Source organism: Pelophylax lessonae, assembly GCF_965119305.1.
Source record: "Pelophylax lessonae genome assembly, chromosome: 1".
Classification (NCBI taxonomy): Eukaryota; Metazoa; Chordata; class Amphibia; order Anura; family Ranidae; genus Pelophylax; species Pelophylax lessonae.
This window is the reverse complement of record NC_138768.1, coordinates 29270925-29293020: the sequence shown is the minus strand read 5'-3', so window position 1 is coordinate 29293020 and position 22096 is coordinate 29270925. Positions and strand designations below refer to the sequence as shown.

The 22096-nt window shown below is 41.5% G+C and overlaps 1 protein-coding gene across 1 annotated transcript in view; it reads left to right on the top strand.

Moving 5' to 3' along the window:
* Window positions 1-10667: 10667 nt before the first annotated feature.
* LOC309567099 (vomeronasal type-2 receptor 26-like) overlaps window positions 10668-22096 on the top strand; it is a gene marked incomplete at its 3' end in the record, with an annotated part of 254334 nt that continues 242905 nt past the window's right edge. Inside the window, exon 1 of the mRNA XM_082272428.1 lies at window positions 10668-10763. The remainder of the gene's footprint in view (window positions 10764-22096) is intronic.

Genomic DNA, 22096 nt, shown 5'->3' with positions numbered 1-22096 from the left:
TGTGTGTGTGTGTGTGCAGGGGCGGGCTGGGCCGGGGGGCAAGGTGGCAATTTCCCCCTGGGCCGATCTGATCCCCCTCAGAAAAGGCCGCTCAGTTTCTTGGGTCAGTCGGTACTCGATATGCATTGCATTGAAAATGGGAGGCACTCACACAGTCACACTGTCACTTGCTGTTGGCCGTGGCCGGCGACTACCCTGCCCTGGAGACCTGGTTGTTAGATCACCAGCTGCTTAGCATGTAAAACCAGCGACGTCATGATCTCCAGAGCAGAGAGGAGGACCCGTCATGCAAAGCGCAGCGGTCAGCCGTCCTCCGCGCCGATTACTGGCCCCAGCCGCCCAGCCCCACCCACCTCCGGCTCCTCCCTCCATCCATCAACGTGGGGCCGATGCAGAAGACAGGGCTGGCCTAGCCTGGTAAACTGCAATCTGCAACGGCGGCAATCCAGATTTCAAGTCAAGTTACCTGCTGCGGTGGACAGTGTCTGGCGGTGAGGTGGTCGGGACTTGGAGAAGAGCAGCCAGTGAGTGCCAAAAAAAAAAAGTGTCATGTGTGGACAACATGTGGAGCATTTTTTCCCCTGTACTTACCCCCTGGCACTGTATTCAGTCTGTATATTGATGTCTAGCTGTTCCTGGCACTATATACCTGTCTCATACCTGTATTATACAGGTATGAGACAAGTATTTAGAGCCAGGAGCAGCTAGACATCAATATACAGGCTGTATACAGTCCAGTTAAAGAGGAAGTAAACCCTCCTCTACAACTTGTACCTATAGGTAAGCCTATATTAAGGCTTACCTATAGGTACTGTAAATATCTCCTAAACATGTACCGTTTAGGAGATATTTACCTTACATGCAGCCAGTGACATCACAGGCACATGCGCTCTGAAGGAACAGCCGCTGGTGCCGTTTCTTCAGAGCCCCGTGCCGTGACTGTCGGCTCCCGCGCGCGTGCGCGGGAGTGACGTCACCGCAGATCCGGCCAATTAGATGGCCGGATGCCGCGATCCCAGAAGACGGGCGACTGGACATGTCACCTGTCATGTAGGTAAGCGGGCAGCACGGCGGGGGATCGTTCTTAGGTAAGTATTTCATAATGAGCTAGTATGCGATGCATACTAGCTCATTATGGGTTTCTCTTTCAGGTTGCAGCAAAAGAAAAAAAAAAAGTTTCATGGGTTTACAACCTCTTTAAAGGTATTGGGTCCCTGAGGTCCCCTAGGGCTCCCCCTTGTGTTATGGGAGCATAAGCTGGCCGCAAAGGAGGAGGTCACATGTGTAGATCTCAGCCAGGGTTCATGCTGGGACTTGCAGTTCTTTGCTTTTGGGGATGTAACCCCCACCCAAAAGTGAAGGACTACAGGTCCCAGCATAAGCCCCTCAGAGCTCAGCATGTGTCACCCCCCCCCCGATCCCCCAGCTAGTGGAGGACTACAGGACCCACTCTTCCAGCTTAACCACTTCCAGACCGCCCACCGCATATATAGTGTGGCAGGGCGTCCTGGCTGCGCAAAATCACATACTGATGCGTGATTTTATGCATGGGTTCTAGGGGGCGCGACACAGTGGGAGCCAATCAGCAGGTCACCTGTGATCATGCAGGAGAATGACAGAACAGCGGTCTGCCTTTGTAAACAAGGCAGACGGCTGTTCTGTCACAGGAAGATGGAGATCTGTGTTTCAGCTAAGCTGAAACACAGATCTTTTTATTTTCTCTAGTACATACATCCCCCACACAGTAAGAAAGCATTCCCTAGGAGCAAACTTAACCCCTTGATCACCCCTAGTGTTAACCCCTTTCCTGCCATTGTCATTTATACAGTAGTAGTACATTTTTTAGCACTGATCACTGTATTAGTGTCACTGGTCCCCAAAAAGTGTCACTTTGTGTCAGATTTGTCCGTCGCAATGTCGAAGTCCCACTAAAAAGCACTGATCGCCGCCATTACTAGTAAAAACAATAAAAAAAAAAATGAGTTTTTGCAGGTTAAGATGCCTGCTGTCCTATGTATGTTTTGCAATAAAAACTGGCATGTAGATGTGTATCTGTATGGGGGGCGGCTGACAGACGGTAGTGACCCAGCGCTGCGGTGGACATCTCCTTGTGCTGTGTGTGGTAAGCTGAGAAGTGGGAGCCTGATATATCCTTATCCACATGAATATCCGTTTTAAAACCAGGTGGGCATGGATGGTGAGTTGATTCGGTGGTTCAACGGGCCACTTGACTGGACTTGCCCCCCTGGCTTAAGGCTGCCAGCCCTCCCCTGTGTGTGTGTGTGTATATATATTGTGACAGGAAGTCAGGTAAATCTGTGGATGTAGTCACAGACAGGAGATACATTTCCACCTGATTTAGAAAGTTCACCAATTACTATAGGGTGTTGGCTGCAGAGATAGCCAGCAGGAAGTTGAAAACCATTCAGCTGTTCAGAATGAGAAAATAAAGGCCTCTATAATTTGTCCAGAGGAAGTCTAAGGATTTCTGCCTCCTGTCGCCGTGTGGGCTGGGAGAGGAGGACAGTCAGATGTGTGCCCCCTGAAAGCTGTGTGAGCATGGGGAAGACCTCCTGAAGCGATGTGAAGCTGAGGAGGGTAACAAGTGTGAAGACTACTCAAGGTGAGGTCTTGGATCGTTTCTATGTGAAAAGAAACCAATGGACATTTCATGTGTGAAGGGGAAATTAATTAAAGACTGAAGACTACTCAAGGTGAGGTCTTGAACTATTTCTATGTGGAAGAAATAAATGAACGGTTTGCTATGTGAAGAGACAAACAAAGGGACATGTTCAATGTGAAGAGGAAAAGGGACATGTTCAATGTGAAGAGGAAAAGGGACATGATCAATGGACATTTGTTGTGTGAAGAAAAACATGGACTATTAAGTGTCTGCTGTAGGACCAGCAAAGTTTGCCCAACAGTAGGTTGGAGACAGACTCCGTAGGTAGGTTTCTGTATGTGAGAAGGTAGCCACCCACAGTGGCAAGGATTTATTTTGTGTTTTATTTTTATTTTGCTGTTTTGAGGCTTGCACTTGTGTGAATTAAACTGCAAGAATAAACCAAACTGTTGTTTGCAACCACTTCTCGGCTATCTCCCTGTGTAAACGCACCCCCCAAAGAGGTCATCCACGCCTACCACGAGCTCAACCCCACAATATATATATATATATATATATATATATATATATATATATATATATATATATATATACATACACACAGTATCTTCACATTTTTGTAAATATTTTATTATATCTTTTCATGTGACAACACTGAAGAAATGACACTTTGCTACAATGTAAAGTAGTGCTTGTATAACAATGTAAATTTGCTGTCCCCTTTAAAATATAAGATAACGACCCCCAAACACACCTCCAAGATGATCATTGCCTTGCTAAAGAAGCTGAGGGTAAAGGTGATGGACTGGCCATGGCCAAGCATGTCTCCAGACCTAAACCCTATTAAGCATCTGTGGGGCATCCTCCAACGGAAGGTGGAGGAGCCTTGCGCTTCAAAATCCACCAGCTCCGTGATGTCATCATGGAGGAGTGGAAGAGGACTCCAGTGACAACCTGTGTAACTCTGATGAACTCCATGCCTAAGAGGGTTAAAACAGTACTGGAAAATAATGGTGACCACACAAAATATTGACACTTTGGGCCCAATTTGGACATTTCCACTTAGGGGTGTACTTAATTTTGTTACCAGTGGTTTAGACATGAGTGGCTGTGTGGTGAGTTATTTTGGGCAGAAAGAAAATATACACTGTTATACAAGCTGTACACTCACTATTATATTGTAGTAAAGTGTCATTTCTTCAGTGTTGTCACATGAAAAGATATAATAAAATATTTGCAAAAATGTGAGGGGTGTACTGATTTTTGTGAGATACTCTGTATTAATATATATATATATATATATATATATATATATATATATATTGTGACGGGAAGTCAGGTAAATCTGTGAGTGTTGTCACAGATGGGATAAACACTTCTGCTTGGCTTAGACAATTCACCAATTACTATAGGGTGTCGGCTGCAGAGGTAGCCAGGAAGGTGTAAGGACGTTGAAAAAGCTTCAGCTATTTAGAATGAGGCAATTAAGGCCTCTATAAGTTATCCAGGGGATGATTACTGATTGCTGCCTCCTGAGGCTGTGTGAGCAGAGGAGAGCAGTCAGCTGAGAGACTTCTAAAGGTGAGGTGATGAACTTTGTCTGTGTGAAGAAAAACAAATGGACATTTTCTGTGTGAAGAAACACAAATGGACATTTTCTGTGAAAAGAGAAAATAAATGGACTATTGAGTGTCTGCTGTAGGATCAGCAGTGTCTGCCCAGCAGTAGGTTGGGACAGACTCCATAGATAGGTTCCTGTGTGTGTGAAGGTAGACGCCCACAGTGACCAGGATTTATTTTGTATTTTATTTTTGATTTCTGATGTTTTGGAGGCTTGCACTTGTTTGAAGAAAATTGCAAGAATAAAACCATAAACTGTTGTTTTCAACCACTTCTCGGCTAGAGGAGATCCTGCAAGAGAGAGAAAAGCTACTTGCTTTAAAGAGACAGTGTTCTCAAAATTTTTGATGGACTTTGAAAAATTTTATTGTGGAGTGACTGAAGATGGGGCGGTCAAAGCGCCTGAAAGAAGCAAAAATGGCTGAGATGAGAGACCGAATTCTATGGATGGAGGGGATATTACCGCCTGAACGAGCCCCATACATGCCTGAACAGAGTCTGCTGAGGAGAAAGGGTGTTGTCCCTAGCAACACTGGTGCAAATGGACCAGATATGGAGACGCTGTGTTCTCAGATGGAAAGTAAACCCAAATTGGAGGAGATGCTGAAACAACTGATTATATTGAATGCAGCTCAACAGCAGGTAAATGCAGCTCAACAGCAGGAAAATGCAGAGTTTCAGCGGAGCATTGCAGCTCAACAACAGGCTCACCAAGAGAGCATTGCAGCTCAACAACAGGTTCACCGAGAGAACATGGTAGGCTTGGAACAGAGACACCAGCAGCAAATGGAGGCCATCGTTTCGGGGGAAACCAAGTCTTTGTGCATGGCTGAGCTGGATGTCTTGAAAAGACAACTGGAGGAAAAGGAGGTCCTTCATGTTGTAGAGATTGAGGTTCTGAAGACAAATTTACAAAATCTACAACAATCCTCTAGGCAGAAGGAACAAGCCCTGGAGTTGCTTAGGATGGAGCAGGAAAAGAGTGAACTACTCAGGTCTCAGGTGTTACAGTGGGAAGAATCCACTGCTCTTCTTTTTTTCGAGTTGCAAAAACGACAAGAGACTATAAGGGAGAAAGATACCATCCTCATGGAAAAGGAAATTGAAGTTCAGACTTTGCAGGAGCAAAGTATGGGTGATATGTTTGAGTTGCGTAATCAGCTGGCACAAAGTCTTCAGTCTTTAGAAGCTACCAAAATACACCTGCAGGATGTGCGGGAACAGAATGTCTCTCTGAAAACGACCTTGTCTCTCAGCTCCAAGGAGAAAAATGAGAGAGAGGCTAAATTACTGAGCTCACCACTTTGAGCAATGTGGTAGATGAATTACGTACAGACTGTGAAAGTTGGAAAGCTGAAGCCCAACGTGTCCAGCAGCAGCTAAAGAAGAAAGAAGCCTGTGTGGCAGAATTACATTCTCATTCCCAGAAACTAGCCAATGAGGTGAAGGCTCTTATGCAGGGAAAAGGAGATTCTGAACACAAGAGAAAAAAAGTAGAGGCACAGCTTCTGGAATTGCAAGTCAAAGTATCAGAAGGTGACCGATTGTGTGCTAAGCTGTCAGAGAAGGCAAACCGCCTTCAGGTTGAGTTGGACAATGTCACAAATCAGCTTTCTCAAGCAGACAGCAAATCTAGAAAATTTGCCAAAGATTTCTCTATCTTGGAATCGCAGCTGCAAGACACTCAGGAACTCTTACAGGAAGAGTGATGTCAAAGGCTGAGTTTTAGCACAAAACTCAAACAAATGGAAGATGAGAAAAATGGCGTCCTGGAACAATTAAAAGAGGAGGAGGAAGCAAAGAAAAACCTATCAGAGCAAGTCGCAACACTGCAAGCTCAGATAGGAGATATGAAAAAAACTAATGGAAGAAAGCGTTGGTTCATTAGAAAATGTTGAAGATGTGAAAAAGAAACTGCAGAAAGACCTTGAAGCTGCTAATCAACGCTATGAAAAAAAAAAACAGCTGCTTATGACAAGCTTGAGAGGACAAAGACAAGACTTCAGCAGGAACTGGATGAACTTAGAGTGGATCTTGATCACCAGCGTCAGATTGTGTCCAACCTGAAAAAGAAGAAAAAGAAGTTTGATCAGATGCTACATGAGGAGAAGAATGTGTCTGCAAAATATGCAGAAGAACGTGACCGTGCAGAAGCAGAGGCTCGTGAGAAAGAGAGAAAAGCCCTGTTCTTGGCTCGCTCCTTGAAGGAAGCTCTAGAGCTTAAGGCTGAACTAGAAAGAGTTAACAAACAGCTGTGTACAGAGATGGAAGATTTGGTCAGCTCCAAGGATGATGTTGGGAAAAGTGTTCATGAGCTAGAAAAGTCTAAGCGAGCCTTAGAACAGCAAGTAGAAGAGATGAAGACTCAGTTGGAAGAACTTGAAGAGGAATTACAGGCGACAGAGGATCTTTCCCAAAGACGGGATAGTGTGCCTGATGCAGTTTATAAAAGGATCAGTGTTTTGGGGTCTGTCCTGAGTGAGCATCAAACATTTGATTACATGTTGCTTGAATCATCCCTCTGGATTAAACAGTTCCTTCAAAAACTTCAAGCACTGGAAAATGTATCATTAGAATTTCAGCAAGCAAAGGAGCTGTGTAAGAAAAGTGATGATTTCTCAGTTCAGGCTGAAAGTCTAGTGAAGAAGGCAAGTGATATAAAGCTTGGAGAAAAAAGCAAACACCACCTAGTGGAGAAAACTAAGGCTGTTGATGAAAACGTGAAGCAAATTAATAAGTGCCTTTCCGAGAATATTACCAAAATGGAACTGGTGAAAGACAGGTGGCAGAAGTTTGATCGTGATCTTGAGATACGTTCCATGTGGAGTTCAGATAAAGAAAAGGAACTAGGTGACCTTGAACGATCAAATAGTTCAGCAGATATGCAATTCAACCAAATCAAGGAAATACTAAAGGAGCTACAAGGGAAAAATAATGCAATAGCAGAAAGTGCATTGAAGAAACCTGTAATAGACTGTGTTGTTGCAGTTCCATGCTTATTCACTGATGCAGAGATGGTCTGTAAAAGATACCACACAGATCGCTGGGCTCAACTGTCTATGGCTAATTAATGAAACTACTGCCTTTGACCCATATGTTGGTGGAGGGAAAGTTGATGGTGTTCTGGTTGGCTACTTCTGTGAAGAATTTGGCAAGAAATATAAACTGAATATCCAAATCAAATATTAGGCCTTTACTGCGACTCGCTCAGGAGAGCGAAAAGCTTAAGAAGTTGATGAGTGCAAATGCTTCATATCTGCCTCTAAATATTGAATGTTTTGTGAATGATATTGATGTCTCTGAAAAAAATAAACAGGGGTCACTTTGAAGAAAGGGGTGACAGCCTGTTGTCACAAATTGAAGGCCCTTGGCACAGCATCTTAGAGCAAGCCAAGCTCAAGAAGGAAGATCATTCCCTTTTACAACAAAGAGTCAATGATTGTGTACAGCTGTATGGAGAGGCAACTCAAGTCACAGAGGGACGTCAAGAGTCCCTGTCCAAATTAGGAGACTTCTTAAGAATACATGCGGACTCTCTAGGTGTCCTTCAAACCTTAAAAGAAACAGTAGTGGGAGCAGTCAGCGTGGATCAAGACAAAACAGATCCACTAGAAAAAGTACAGACATTACTTGGAACAAAGCTAAGTGAAGCAGAGGGTCTCAAAGTTTTGTGGAAATCATTTATTGATTGCAGAGAGAGGCGGCTCAAGACTGTTGAAGACATTAAAGTTAAGACTAGCACAATTGAGTTGCCTATGGATCACGGTCCTCCATGGAGGATAGGACAGATGGTTATGCAGGACAAACTGGAGAAGGAGCGAAATGATGCCACAAATGCAGTTGAAGAATGTGTATATGAGATGAGGGACAAACTGTGTGACATTTATGAGAAATCTGTCAATGAAGATGACGGAAACAGTTTCATCCTGAAGCTTGAAGATACAGAGAATTGGCTATATGAAGATGGAGAGGATCAGCCAAAACAAGTGTATATAGACAAGCTAACGGACTTAAAGAAATAGTCAACCCTACAAGCATTTGAACAAAGGTTAGCATTTGTTAATGAACTGGAGGGGGAAATTAATTCATATCAGCATGAAAGACAGTGGCTGATGGAAAAAGCAAAGCAGATTGCTCAGAAGGATTTATCTCTGGCAGCTGAAGCAGACAAAGAATCGAATGGACTCAACATTACTTGGGAAGATACTAGGAGGCTTATCAGTGAGAATCAAGAGCAGTGCCTGACACATGCATGCCTGGCAACCTGTGTCCCAACACTAGGGTTGAAACAAGAGGGGGGGTATGTGACAGGAAGTCAGGTAAATCTGTGAGTGTTGTCACAGATGGGAGATACACTTCTGCTTGGTTTAGACAATTCACCAATTACTATAGGGTGTCGGCTGCAGAGGTAGCCAGGAAGGTGTAAGGACGTTGAAAAAGCTTCAGCTATTTAGAATGAGGCAATTAAGGCCTCTATAAGTTATCCAGGGGATGATTACTGATTGCTGCCTCCTGAGGCTGTGTGAGCAGAGGAGAGCAGTCAGCTGAGAGACTTCTAAAGGTGAGGTGATGAACTTTGTCTGTGTGAAGAAAAACAAATGGACATTTTCTGTGTGAAGAAACACAAATGGACATTTTCTGTGTGAAGAAAAACAAATGGACATTTTCTGTGTGAAGAGAAAATAAATGGACTATTGAGTGTCTGCTGTAGGATCAGCAGTGTCTGCCCAGCAGTAGGTTGGGACAGACTCCATAGATAGGTTCCTGTGTGTGTGAAGGTAGACGCCCGCAGGGGCCAGGATTTATTTTGTGTTTTATTTTTGATTTCTGATGTTTTGGAGGCTTGCACTTGTTTGAAGAAAATTGCAAGAATAAAACCATAAACTGTTGTTTTCAACCACTTCTCGGCTATCTCCCTGTGTAATGACCCCCCCCCCCCCAAGGGGGTCATCCACACCCGCCACCGAGCTAATCCCTCACAATATATATATATATATATATATATATATATATACACACACACACGCATACACCCAGAAGCTATGGTTATCAAAAATAAACTGTTAAACATAGGAGCACTTGCCTATCACCCCTTCTAATCTGGATGCATGGACAGGACATGTGGCTGAGAATTTCTCTCTCTCCCATCACTTCCTTCTTCTGGGATTTTTCAAAGCCAGTCTCCCAAATACAGGAAGTGCTAATACATAATTACGCATAACACTGGGATTTTTGCAGCGAACAGCAGAAGGCAGCAAATCCCTATATATGTAATAAATATCTATGATTATTTGCAAACATTAAAGTGATGTTAAGCCCAAAACCAAAAATGTAATATATTGCAGCTTTCCAGTCATTAGATGTGATGGCTGCATTTGTTTTCTGTTTTTAGGCTTTTATTTAATGATCTGGCTAGTAACACACCTCCTGAATTAGAGTGTCCCGCACTCCGGATGAAGGAGCACAGGTGGCTCCTTTAGACAGCAGCTTTTTCGGTCTGGGGGGGGGGGGGGGGTTGGATGTTCTAGCAGATTTAGATACACTGACACATTGAAGCCAAACTCCAGCTAATAATTTATGAAGAGTTACAGCAAAGAATTTTGTTTTTTTTCCTTTTTGAATAAAGTTTTTACATAAATAAAAGCTGATCACTGTAAGCACCCTGTCAGTGGTAAATGGTTTGTGTAATTACTGTAAATAATACATCTGCAAGAGAGCTTTTGAAAAACAACTTTACTGGCTGGATCAATGAAACTAGGAGAAAAATAGTCTAAAGAGAAAACAAATGCAGCCATCACATCTAAGAATTGATAAGCTACAATATAGTCCCTATAACATATATAAATAATTGAGGCTCAGCATGACATATGGGTGTTACCTAGGACGGTCTACATGCAGATACAGCCTGCCAAGGAATGCCGACTCCTCCAGGCTGACATCCACTCATCAGGGCATTGTGATATTTGCATAACTCCTCCCAAGATCCAGACCACTGCTTGCATTGAGAAGGGACCTGTGGAAAGGTGCTGAGATATTTTTATGAAGCTGAGTACAACACCCTCTCTGTCCCTCCCACTAGCCATGATCTGTCTGACCTGCAGAGGGAGGCACAGATATCCAGTGATGACATCAATTAGTCGAAAATAAGGCATGTAATATAAACAGAAAGATATTATTGAAAAAAAACCCGAATGTGTTTATAAAGGGGGATGGAGAAACAAAGAAAGTAACATGTAAACAGTTAAAATTTCAGGTTTAACTTGTTTGAGGTTTTTCTGTCCTTCAGTTGCATAAATATGTGAAACAAATAAAAAATCCATATGAGACGGCAGACAGAATGACCTTTTTTGATGAAAATGGTGAATTTCCTTTCCACTACAAAATAGTAAATTGGGTGAAGTCTTACCGTCGCTTTAGAACAAGCTCTACTGATGTTGGTTTATACACACCATGGGCTAAAGAGGAAGACCAACTTCTCATTAACTCCAACAAAATAACATGGGACGATGGCAATAATACGGTGAGGAGGAGAACATGTGGCGCTCAATTTTCATGATATTGGCCACCCATTGGTCAGTTTTCACAAAAGACGTGTAACAATTATAGTCGAGCAATGACTTTTCATAATGGTAAGCTGAGTACACATGGGCCGAATGTCGGGAGACATTTGCTGGTTCAAAATAAAAACTGCTGACATTCACCCCATGTGTAAGTTGGTCTGTCCTACAAGCATATTGGAAAACCAGCAGCTGACCGACTCTCAATCCGCCAATGGCAGAGAGTGCTGATCGGAGTGTTTTGGCAGGGGGGGGCGTCCCTGTGTCAGAACACAACAGCTCTGCTGGGGAGATTCCTGCACTAATGTCGGATCATTAGTACAGCATCTCCAACCGGAGCTGGCAGGTTTTTTTAGTTCAACCCGCTGGGTTGTATAAATATACTTGTAGTGTGTACCAGGCTTTACTAATGAACTTTATTGCTTCAAATATTATATTAGCTTTATCTGCCCCTCACATTTCAGTAAAAATAACAGAAATTAAAAAAGAAAGTAAAATATTTAGTAGGAATTATTTCTTGTTCATACTCATGGACTATGGGGTTCTCCATAGGGAATGACTTCATCCCCCCCAAGGTTAAAATTATTTAAAGTCTATGTAAACCCTAGGAGTGAAATCATCCTATTTTCTCCCGTTTGCTCTGTTAAATATACAATTGAAGGCTGATACCATCTACACAAATATTTTTTTTTATTACACTTTAACTACTTGCCGTCCACCTTATAGAAGCTGTGCACAGGATCACATCACATATATATACGTGATTCTGCACTTCTGGATATGGGAAGCCGATCAGTGGGCACTAAGTACTCAATGTCCGCCAACACCCGCAGATCATCAGGCAGAGACACAGAACTGCGATCTGTAAACAAGGCAGATTGAAATTATGACGAGGGGAGGAATGGAGTTTATGTTCCTACAAAGCAGAGAATAAATTTCTTCTCTTCCTCTAGTAAAACATCTCACACAGTACACATAAACACTGGTTAGGCACACTGTGACAGTATTCACCATCACTGGAAGTTAAAAACAGATAATTAATGGTTTGAATTGCTTCAGATGGGACAGTCATATTTTACAATATCTCCATATAGGAATATAAAGATTTATTCCCATTTGACATGAAATCTGTTCTTCCTAAATGCTGTAAATATTACATATCTTTCAATGTCAGACAGGTTTTCCTTTTGTTCTGTATAGGGAGGGAATGTGGATTGCCCTGTCTCATTGTTAAGTGTTAATGACCTCCAATTGTTCTATCTGTCTGCCTTAAGAGAAACTTATTATAGGATATATATAGGTATGTGGATTGGATGCTAAGGGGGAGGGGGGATTGTGCCACATTGTATATTTTTGTGTACACTGTATGAGAGAGTAAAGCTCTGTTCCTATTGGATGGTGAATGTTACGTACAGTCTTCAACAAAGTCCACCTGGGTGGTAACCTTGTGGGTGAAAACTGTATATAAGTCTGTTCAATAAAGTTGATCTAGAGTTACTTCACCCTCAATCTAGAGTCCAGTCTCTTATTGGGGGAATCGGCTACAAGGGATTGCTATGGTCCTCCATACTCCCTTAGATAGATAATCACTGAGCTCTTGTAAGAGCTTGTGTAAGAGCTTGTTCTGCTGCACTCTCTGGGGAAAGAGAGGTTCACCCACGGGAACCTGGAGCCTTGTCGTAGGTCCAGGGTGGGTAGGAAACGGTGAGACCCTAACCAAGCTGCGGCAGTTTGTGGGGTCTGAAGTGGTTACGGTGTCTGGTGGAGTGCTTGGAGCCCTCTGTATCTGTCAATGGAGGTACCCAGTACAGGGGTGCCCTGATCCGTTACACACACATTTATCTTTTATTCGCCCTAGATGTTTAAGCCCTTCCAAGCCAGTGTCATTAGTACAGTGACAGCGCATATTTTTAGCACTGATCACTGTATTAATTTCTCTGGTTCTCAAAAAGTGTCAAAAGTGTTAGTGTCAGAATGTCCACCAGAATATCACCGCCCCACTATAAGTCGCTGATCGCCACCATTACAAGTAAAAAATAAATAAAATTAAAAGAATATAAATACAAATATCCCACAGTTTGCAGACGCTATAACTTTTGTGCAAACCAATCAATACAGTATCGCACAAAAGTGAGTACACCCCTCACATTTTTGTAAATGTTTTATTTTATCTTTTCATGTGACAACACTGAAGAAATTACACTTTTCTACAACGTTATGTAATGAGTGTGCAGCTTGTATAACAGTGTAAATTTGCTATCCCCTCAAAATAACTCAACACACAGCCATTAATGTTTAAACCGCTGGCAAAAAAAGTGAGTACACCCCTAATAAGCACCTACAAATTGGGCCCAAAGTGTCAACATTTTGTGTGGCTGCCATTACTTTCCAGCACTGCCTTAACACTCTTGTGTGTGAAGTTCACCAGAGCCTCACAAGTTGCCACTGGAGACCTCTTCCACCCCTCCATGATGACATCATGGAGCTGGTGGATGTTAGAGACCTTGCGCTCCTCCACCTTCTGTTTGAGGATGCCCACAGATGCTCAATAGGGTTTAGGTCTGGAGACATGCTTGGCCAGTCCATCACCTTTACCCTCAGCTTCTTTAGCAAGGCAGTGGTCGTCTTGGAATATTTGGGGTTGTTATCATGTTAGAATACTGCCCTGCAGCCCAGTGTTTGAAAGGAGGGGATCATGCTTTGCTTCAGTGTGTCACAGTACATGTTGGCAATCCTAGTTCCCTCAGTGAACTGTAGCTCTCCAGTGCCTGCAGCACTCATGCAGCCCCAGACCATGACACCCCCACCACCATGCTGGGCTGTAGGCAAGACACACTTGTCTTTGTACTCCTCATCTGGTTGCCGACACACACGCTTGTAACCATCTGAACCAAATATGTTTATCTTGGTCTCATCAGACCACAGGACATGGTTCCAGTAATCCATGTCATTAGTCTGCTTGTCTTCAGCAAACTGTTTGCAAGCTTTCTTTTTCATCTTTAGAAGAGGCTTTTCAAGCTTTTTTTTTCATCTTTAGAAGAGGCTTCCTTCTGGGACGACAGCATTGCAGACCATTTTGAGGCAGTGTGCGGCGTATGGTCTGAGCACTGGCAGGTGGACCCCCCACCCCTTTAACCTCTGCAGCAATGCTGGCAGCACTCATATGTCTTTTTCCCAAAGACAACCTCTGGATATGATGCTGAGCATGTGCAACTTCTTTGGTCGACCATGACGAGGCCTGTTCTGAGTGGAACCTGTCCTGTTAAACCACTGTATGGTGTTGGCCACTGTGCTGCAGCTCAGTTTCAGGGTCTTGGCAATCTTCTTATAGCCTAGGCCATCTTTATGTAGAGCAACAATTCTTTTTTTTTTCAGATCCTCAGAGAGTTCTTTGCCTTGAGGTGCCATGTTGAACTTCCAGTGACCAGTATGAGAGAATAAGAGTAATAACACCAAATTTAAACACACCTGCTCCCCATTCACACCTGAGACCTTGTAACACTAATGAGTCACATGACACCAGGGAGGAAAAATGGCTAATTGGGCCCAATTTGGGCATTTTGCCTTAGGGGTGTACTCACATTTTTGCCAGTGGTTTAGACATTAATGGCTGTGTGTTGAGTTATTTTGAGGGGACAGCAAATTTATACTGTTATACAAGCTGTACACTCCCTACTTTACATTGTAGCAAAGTGTCATTTCTTCAGTGTTGTCACATGAAAAGGTATAATAAAATATTTACAAAAATGAGTGGTGTGCTCACTTTTTTGAGATACTGTATATGCTTATTGGGATTATTTTTACCAAAAATATGTAGTAGAATACATTTTGGCCTAAATTTATGAAGACATTTTATTTTTTAAATATTGTAAAATATTGTTTTTTTTTTTTTTCAAAATTGTCAGTCCTTTTTTGTTTATAAAGCAAAAAAATAAAAAAAATGCAGTGTTGATCAAATACCACTAAAGGAAAGCTCTATTTGTGGGGGAAAAAAATGTATTTGGGTACAGTGTCGCATGACCGCGCAATTGTCAGGTAAAATATCACAGTGCTGTATTGCAAAAAATGACCTTGTCATGAAGGGCGGTAAATCTTCCAGAGTTCAAGTGTTTAACCATTTCCGAATCGAAAAGGATTTACACCCTTAATGACCAAGCCATTTTTTTATTTTGGTACTACGTGACTTTAACTGACAACCAGGGCCGTAGATACATTTTTGTTCTCTGGGGGTTTAGCAGTAGGTACTAAGTAAAAGAATCACTAAAAGTGCTCAAATGGCAGGGCAGTACAAGTACAACCCCCCCTAAATTACCCCTTTTTGGAAAGTAGACACCCCAAGGAATTTTGTGAGAGGCATGTTGAGCCCATTGAATATTTAATTTTTTTGTCACAGGTGTTTGAAAAATGACCAAAAAATAAGAATTTTTATACACAAAGTTGTCACTTAAATGATATATTGCTCAAACATTCCATGGGTACATGTGAAATGACACCCCAAAATACATTCTTCTGCTTTTACCAGTGAGACTTTTTGGCAGTCTAGCTGTGTACAGGACCCCAACAATCAATCATTGCCTTCAGGCTTTCTAAGGGCGGAAATTGTTAATTACACGCCTCACTACCTATCACAGTTTTGGAGGCCATGAAATGCCAAGATAGCACAAAACCCCCAAATGACCCCTTTTTGGAAAGTTGACACCCTAAGCTATTTTCTGAGAGGCATTTTAAATATTTTGCAGATCTCGCTTTTAGTCACAAAGTTTCGAAAAATAAAAAAAATGAGAGCGGACAAATACTCACTATGCCTCTTAGAAAATACCTTGGGGTGTCTAATTTCTGTAAATGGGTCATTTGGGAATGGGGGGGGGGGGGGGTTGTGCTATCTTGACATTTCCGGACCTCCAAAACTGTGATAGGTAGTAAGGAGTGAAATCAACAATTTATGCCCTTAGAAAGTCTGAAGGCAGTGATTGGTTTTTGGGGTCCTGTACACGGCTAGACTGCCAAAAAATCTCACACATGTGGTATCCCCATACTCAGAAGAGGCATCAAAATTTATTTTGGGGTGTCATTTCACATATAGCCATGGCATGTTTGAGCAAAAAAAAATTTAGGTGACAACTTTGTGTAAAAAAAAAAACATTTTTGCATTTTTCCGATACTTGTGGCAAAATATAAAATTATCCATGGACTCAACATGCCTCTCACCAATTAGCGTTGAGTGTCTACTTTCCAAAATGGGATTATTTGTGGGGGGGTTTGTGCTATCTTGACATTTCAGGGCCTCAAAAACTGTGTTAGTTACTGAGGAATTAAAATATGCAATTTATGCCCTTAGAAAACCTGAAGGCGGTGATTGGTTTTCGGGGTCCCATACACAGACTCCCAAAAAGTCTCACACTTGGTATCCCTGTACTCAGGAGAAGCAGCAAAATTTATTTTAGGGTGTCATTCTACATATACCCATGGCATGTGTGAGCAATATATCATTTAGTGACAATTTTGTGTAAAAAAAAAAAAATATTGTAATTTTCCCGATACTTGTCGCAAAATATAAAATACTCCATGTACTCAACATGTCTCTCAGCAAATAGCTTGGGGTGTCTACTTTCTAAAAAGGGGTCATATGGGGGGAGGGGGGTGTTTGAACTGTCCTAGCATTTTATGCTCAATATTAGAAGCTTAGGACCAAGCCTTTTCTGACATTTCTTTTGTTTACATGAAAAAATGATTGTTTTTCTACTAGAACATTACTTTGAGCCCCGACAAATTATATATATTTTTTAAAGCAGAGGCCCTACAGAAAAAAAAGGTGAATGTTGTAATTTTTTTTGTCACACGGTATTTGCGTGGGGATTTTCCAAACGCAATTTTTGCGGAAAAAAAAATGAAATTTAATGCACAAATACTCTACATGTGGCCCAATTATTTGGTAAAATATAAAAGATGATCTTATGATGAGTATATAGATACCAAACATGACATGCTTTAAAATTGTGCACGCCCGTGCAGCAGCAACAAACTACGTACATTTTTAAAAGCCAGTACAGGTTACCAATTTAGGTTTACAGAGGAGGTCTATTTAAAGAATTACTGCCCTCGATCTGACATTCGCAGCAATACCTCACATGCATGGCTCAAATGCTGTATACATATGACACCAGACCGATGCTTGCTTTCGCCTTTGCGTGCAAATGCGGGGCCACGGGGGTGCTTGGATTTTTTTTTTCATTATTATTTATTTTGCTTTTTTATTTTATTTTGACAACCTTCCCTTTCATTTATTTTTTTATTTTTTTTATCATTTTTATTGTTATCACAGGGAATTTAAATATCCCCTATGATAGCAATCAGTAGTGACAGGTACTCTTTTTAAAAAAAATTGGGGTCTATTGGACTCTAGATCTCTCCTCTGCCCTTAAAGCATCTGACCACATCAATATTGGTGTGATAAGATGTAGGGATGATCGAACTTTTGAAAAGTTCGGTTCGACCAGAACACCCGAACTTCACGAAAGTTCGGCCCGGATTTCAGAACCCCATTGAAATCAATGGGACCCGAACTTCTGTAATCAAAAAACACCATTTTTAAGCCCTAAAACCCAATAAATGCCCCTAAAAAGTGCCTAGGGTTCTGGGTCATGCCCCATTAACTATTAATCACACAAAAAAAAGTTCTTAAAAATTGTCATTTTTGATAAAAAAGCCAATTATTGAAAAATTAAAAAAAAAAAAAAAAAAGAGATTTTTTTGATTTTTACTTTGGATTTAGTATCTGGGGTCTAAAAGGTGTGCATGTGAAGTTTCAGCTCTGTAGCATGTCCAGAACCATGAAAAAAAAAAAGATAATTTTTCAGTAGAACAGGGATGTGGTTCGGGAGCCTCCTTTAACTTTAACACCTATATGATCTTTTTTTCTGGTTCTGGACATGCTACAGAGCTGAAACTTCACAGGTACACCTTTTAGACCCCCCAGACACAAAATCACACAAAAAAAAGTTCTTAAAAATTGTCATTTTTGATAAAAAAAAGCCAATTATTGAAAAATTAAAAAAAAGAAATAGATTTTTTGATTTTTACTTTGGATTTAGTATCTGGGGGGGGGTCTAAAAAGTGTACCTGTGAAGTTTCAGGTCTGTAGCATGTCCAGAACCAGAAAAAAAAAGATTGTTTGTATTAGAAAACTTTAAGCACAGGAATATGGCTTCTCTGCTGTAACACCTTGCCGGTTTAATAGAAGGCATTTTTTTGGGTTCTTTGCAGTCAGGAAAAACATCTGAACTTGTGTATAGTGGTACTGTGCACAAGTTCTGATGTTTTGCCTGCCTCCAAAATTCCCCAAAAAATGCCAGCAAAAACACACCTGGGCATTTTTTTTTTTTGACGCTAGCGTTTTTTTTGGCATTTTTTGGGGTTCTTTTGAGGCAGGCAAAACATCTGAACATGTGTATAGGGGGGATATATAGACATATATGTCTGAATATATACCCCTAGACATATATAGGTGTGATAGTAGCAGAAATAAATGCTTGCGCTAATGAAATCATTTACAGTAATATATTTCTGCTACTATCACACCTATATATGTCTAGGGGTATATATTCAGACATATATGCCTATATATACACCCTATACACATGTTCAGATGTTTTGCCTGCCTCAAAAGAACCCCAAAAAATGCCAAAAAAACGCTAGCGTCAAAAAAAAAAAATGCCCAGGTGTGTTTTTGCTGGCATTTTTTGGGGGGTTTTGGAGGCAGGCAAAACATCAGAACTTGTGCACAGTACCACTATACACAAGTTCAGATGTTTTTCCTGACTGCAAAGAACCCAAAAAAATGCCTGCTATTAAACCGGCAAGGTGTTACAGCAGAGAAGCCATACTCCTGTGCTTAAAGTTTTCTAATACAAACGATCTTTTTTTTTATGGTTCTGGACATGCTACAGAGCTGAAACTTCACATGCACACCTTTTAGACCCCCCAGATACTAAATCCAAAGTAAAAATCAAAAAATCTCTTTTTTTTTTTTTTTTTTTAATTTTTCAATAATTGGCTTTTTTATCAAAAATGACAATTTTTAAGAACTTTTTTTTTGTGTGATTTTGTGTCTGGGGGGTCTAAAAGGTGTACCTGTGAAGTTTCAGCTCTGTAGCATGTCCAGAACCCCAAAAAAAGATCATATAAGTGTAAAAGAGGGGTCCCACCATCCCTGCTCTACTGAAAAATTATCTTTTTTCTGGTTCTGGACATGCTACAGAGCTGAAACTTCACAGGTACACTTTTTAGACCCCCCAGACACTAAATCCAAAAAAAGTCATGCCTGCCTCCAAAAATGCCCAATAAATGCAAGAAAAAGCGCCGTAGAGAAGCCGTATTCCTGTTCTAATAAAAATTATAAGAAAATGCTAATTTTTGGGGGGTTCTGGACATGCTACAGAGCTGAAACTTCACATGTACACTTTTTAGACCCCCCAGATACTAAATCCAAAGTAAAAATCAAAAAATCTCTTTTTTTTTTTTTTTTTTTAAATTTTTCAATAATTGGCTTTTTAATCAAAAATGACAATTTTTAAGAACTTTTTTTTGTGTGATTTTGTGTCTGGGGGGTCTAAAAGGTGTACCTGTGAAGTTTCAGCTCTGTAGCATGTCCAGAACCATAATAAAAAAAAGATCGTTTGTATTAGAAAACTTTAAGCACAGGAATATGGCTTCTCTGCTGTAACACCTTGCCGGTTTAATAGCAGGCATTTTTTTGGGTTCTTTGCAGTCAGGAAAAACATCTGAATTTGTGTATAGTGGTACTGTGCACAAGTTCTGATGTTTTGCCTGCCTCCAAAACCCCCCAAAAAATGCCAGCAAAAACACACCTGGGCATTTTTTTTTTTGACGCTAGCGGTTTTTTTGGCATTTTTTGGGGTTCTTTTGAGGCAGGCAAAACATCTGAACTTGTGTATAGGGGGTATATATAGGCATATATGTCTGAATATATACCCCTAGACATATATAGGTGTGATAGTAGCAGAAATATATTACTGTAAATGATTTCATTAGCGCAAGCATTTATTTCTGCTACTATCACACCTATATATGTCTAGGGGTATATATTCAGACATATATGTCTATATATCCCCCCTATACACATATTCAGATGTCATGTCTGACATCAAACATGTCCTCAAAAAAGCACTGGCAGTGGCAGCCCCTGCAGCATTAAAAAATGCTTGCTGGTGAGAAGCCACATACCTGTCCCGAAGCAGAGAAATGATCATTTCTCTATAGCGGTCACCCTGCTATGGAAGGGTTTTGTCACCCTGCCATAGCAGTCACTGTCAGTTAACCCTACACTACACTACGGTCCCCTGACACTTAACACTTTCCCTACAGAAACTAAATTTTTGAAGCTAACTTAAGTGTAAAGGAGCACTCTAACTACACTAGATATCCCTTTCCTCACACTAAAAATAGCTAAATGACACTTTTCAAGTAAAATTAACAGAACTGCTTCCACTCTCTTCCATGTCCAGTATAACAATGCTGGGAATATGGCGGGGGCGATCTTATATACTGGGGGGCGTATTCACTAATGATTGGTCTAGGGACCCCCTAGTCACTCCAATCACATTCCTAGCATTCTCCTGCCCCCTCAATTGGCTTTTGCTAATGGTTCTGGTCCAATCACGGGCTTTTAAAGCCCATTTCCTGAAGCATTGCATTTTGGGCGGTTCTGGTTGCCGAATTCCGAACTTTTTGGGCAAAAGTTCTAAATTCGGCCGAACCTCGAACACCCAATGTTCGGGCCGAACCGATGGTGGACCCGAACCGTTCGATCATCCCTAATAAGATGCTTTCCCAATTTCCCAATGGCGATGTTTATATATGGCAAAACCAAAGTCATGAAATGCTCATAGCCTCTGGTATCTTAGGCCATAGAGATGATTGGAGCCATTCTGGTCTTCAATCAGCTCTATGGTGAGCTGGCAGAACCACTGGCTGCAGTCTCGGGTTACCCGGTGGGACAGGAGAGTCAGAGAAAACCCTGGAAGGCGGTGGCGGGGGGGGGGAGTCCCCTCCCACTGCTTGTAAAAGCAGTCTAGCAGCTAATTATCTGCTAGGATTGATTTTACATGAAAACTGACTGCTGGCTGTTAAAAACAATACCAGAAAGTGTGTGGTATGCCCACCATTAGACCTCCCAGCATCCACCCACTTCTAATGATGGGCATACATGCAATGTTCTTTTTTTTTCCTTCAGCCCATGGGCTGAAGGAAAAAAAGAACATAACAGATTCCTCCATTCCCATTGATCGATGTATATGAAGAAATCTCTGGCAAAAAAAGTGTTAAAAAATATACGGCGAAGCATATGGGGAGATCCGCCCTTTGTGTCCACACCCCATCCCCTATGCTTCGCCATATACAGTAGTCTCTTTTTTTAACTGCGGTGGTAAAATCACCTCCTACAGTGCTACAATCATTGATTACATATATGGTGAGAGCAAACCCTGTTGCTGTCAGAATAAACAAATCAGTGCTGCAGCTGATGGGCATACCTGCAAAGCAAACAATGGTTTACAATAAAGCACAGTAACAATAAAACATTACAGTATAACAGTATATTATAAAATACAGTGAAAATAGAAAGAGTAATAACAGAAAATGACCTCAATTAAACGACAACTGTTTTTGGCATTTTCATTTTGAATTTTTTTTTTTCCGTAACTTTTGTTTTGTAACTTTTTTGGTAACTGTAAAAAAAACTGTTCTAGGCTAGGGTCTCTCAAAATGCGATAGCCAACATCTTTTGAGACCCTGTGTGAAAAAGTGTGCCCTAGACTGTGCCGTGCTGTACCCTATACTAATACTCTACTAGTGTGCGGTAGCGACGAAAGCAGTCCCCGATGCAGAGACCGGGTTGGCCAGGACAGGAGGGACAAAAATAGCAGGTGATTATGCCTAAATCTGCATTTCCTACAGACACTACATCTTCTTTGGAGTATTCTTTGGGTAGGGGTACTCAGGAGGACATTCAGGAAAATGCCTCTCATACAGCCGGTCCACTGCCTCAGGATTGTGAAATTGGGCCACAGCACCACCTGCATATAGAAGGGCTGTGATGATCTCTTCCTGGAATTTTAGGAAGGATTCACTTCTTCCTGATGCTTTGTATAGCACATAAGCGTTCAGCAGAGCCAATTCGAATAAGTATACAGACACTTTTTTGTACCAGCGTTTGGCCTTACGGGCAACTAAGTATGGTGCCATCATCTGGTTGTTGAAGTCCACACCTCCCATGTTA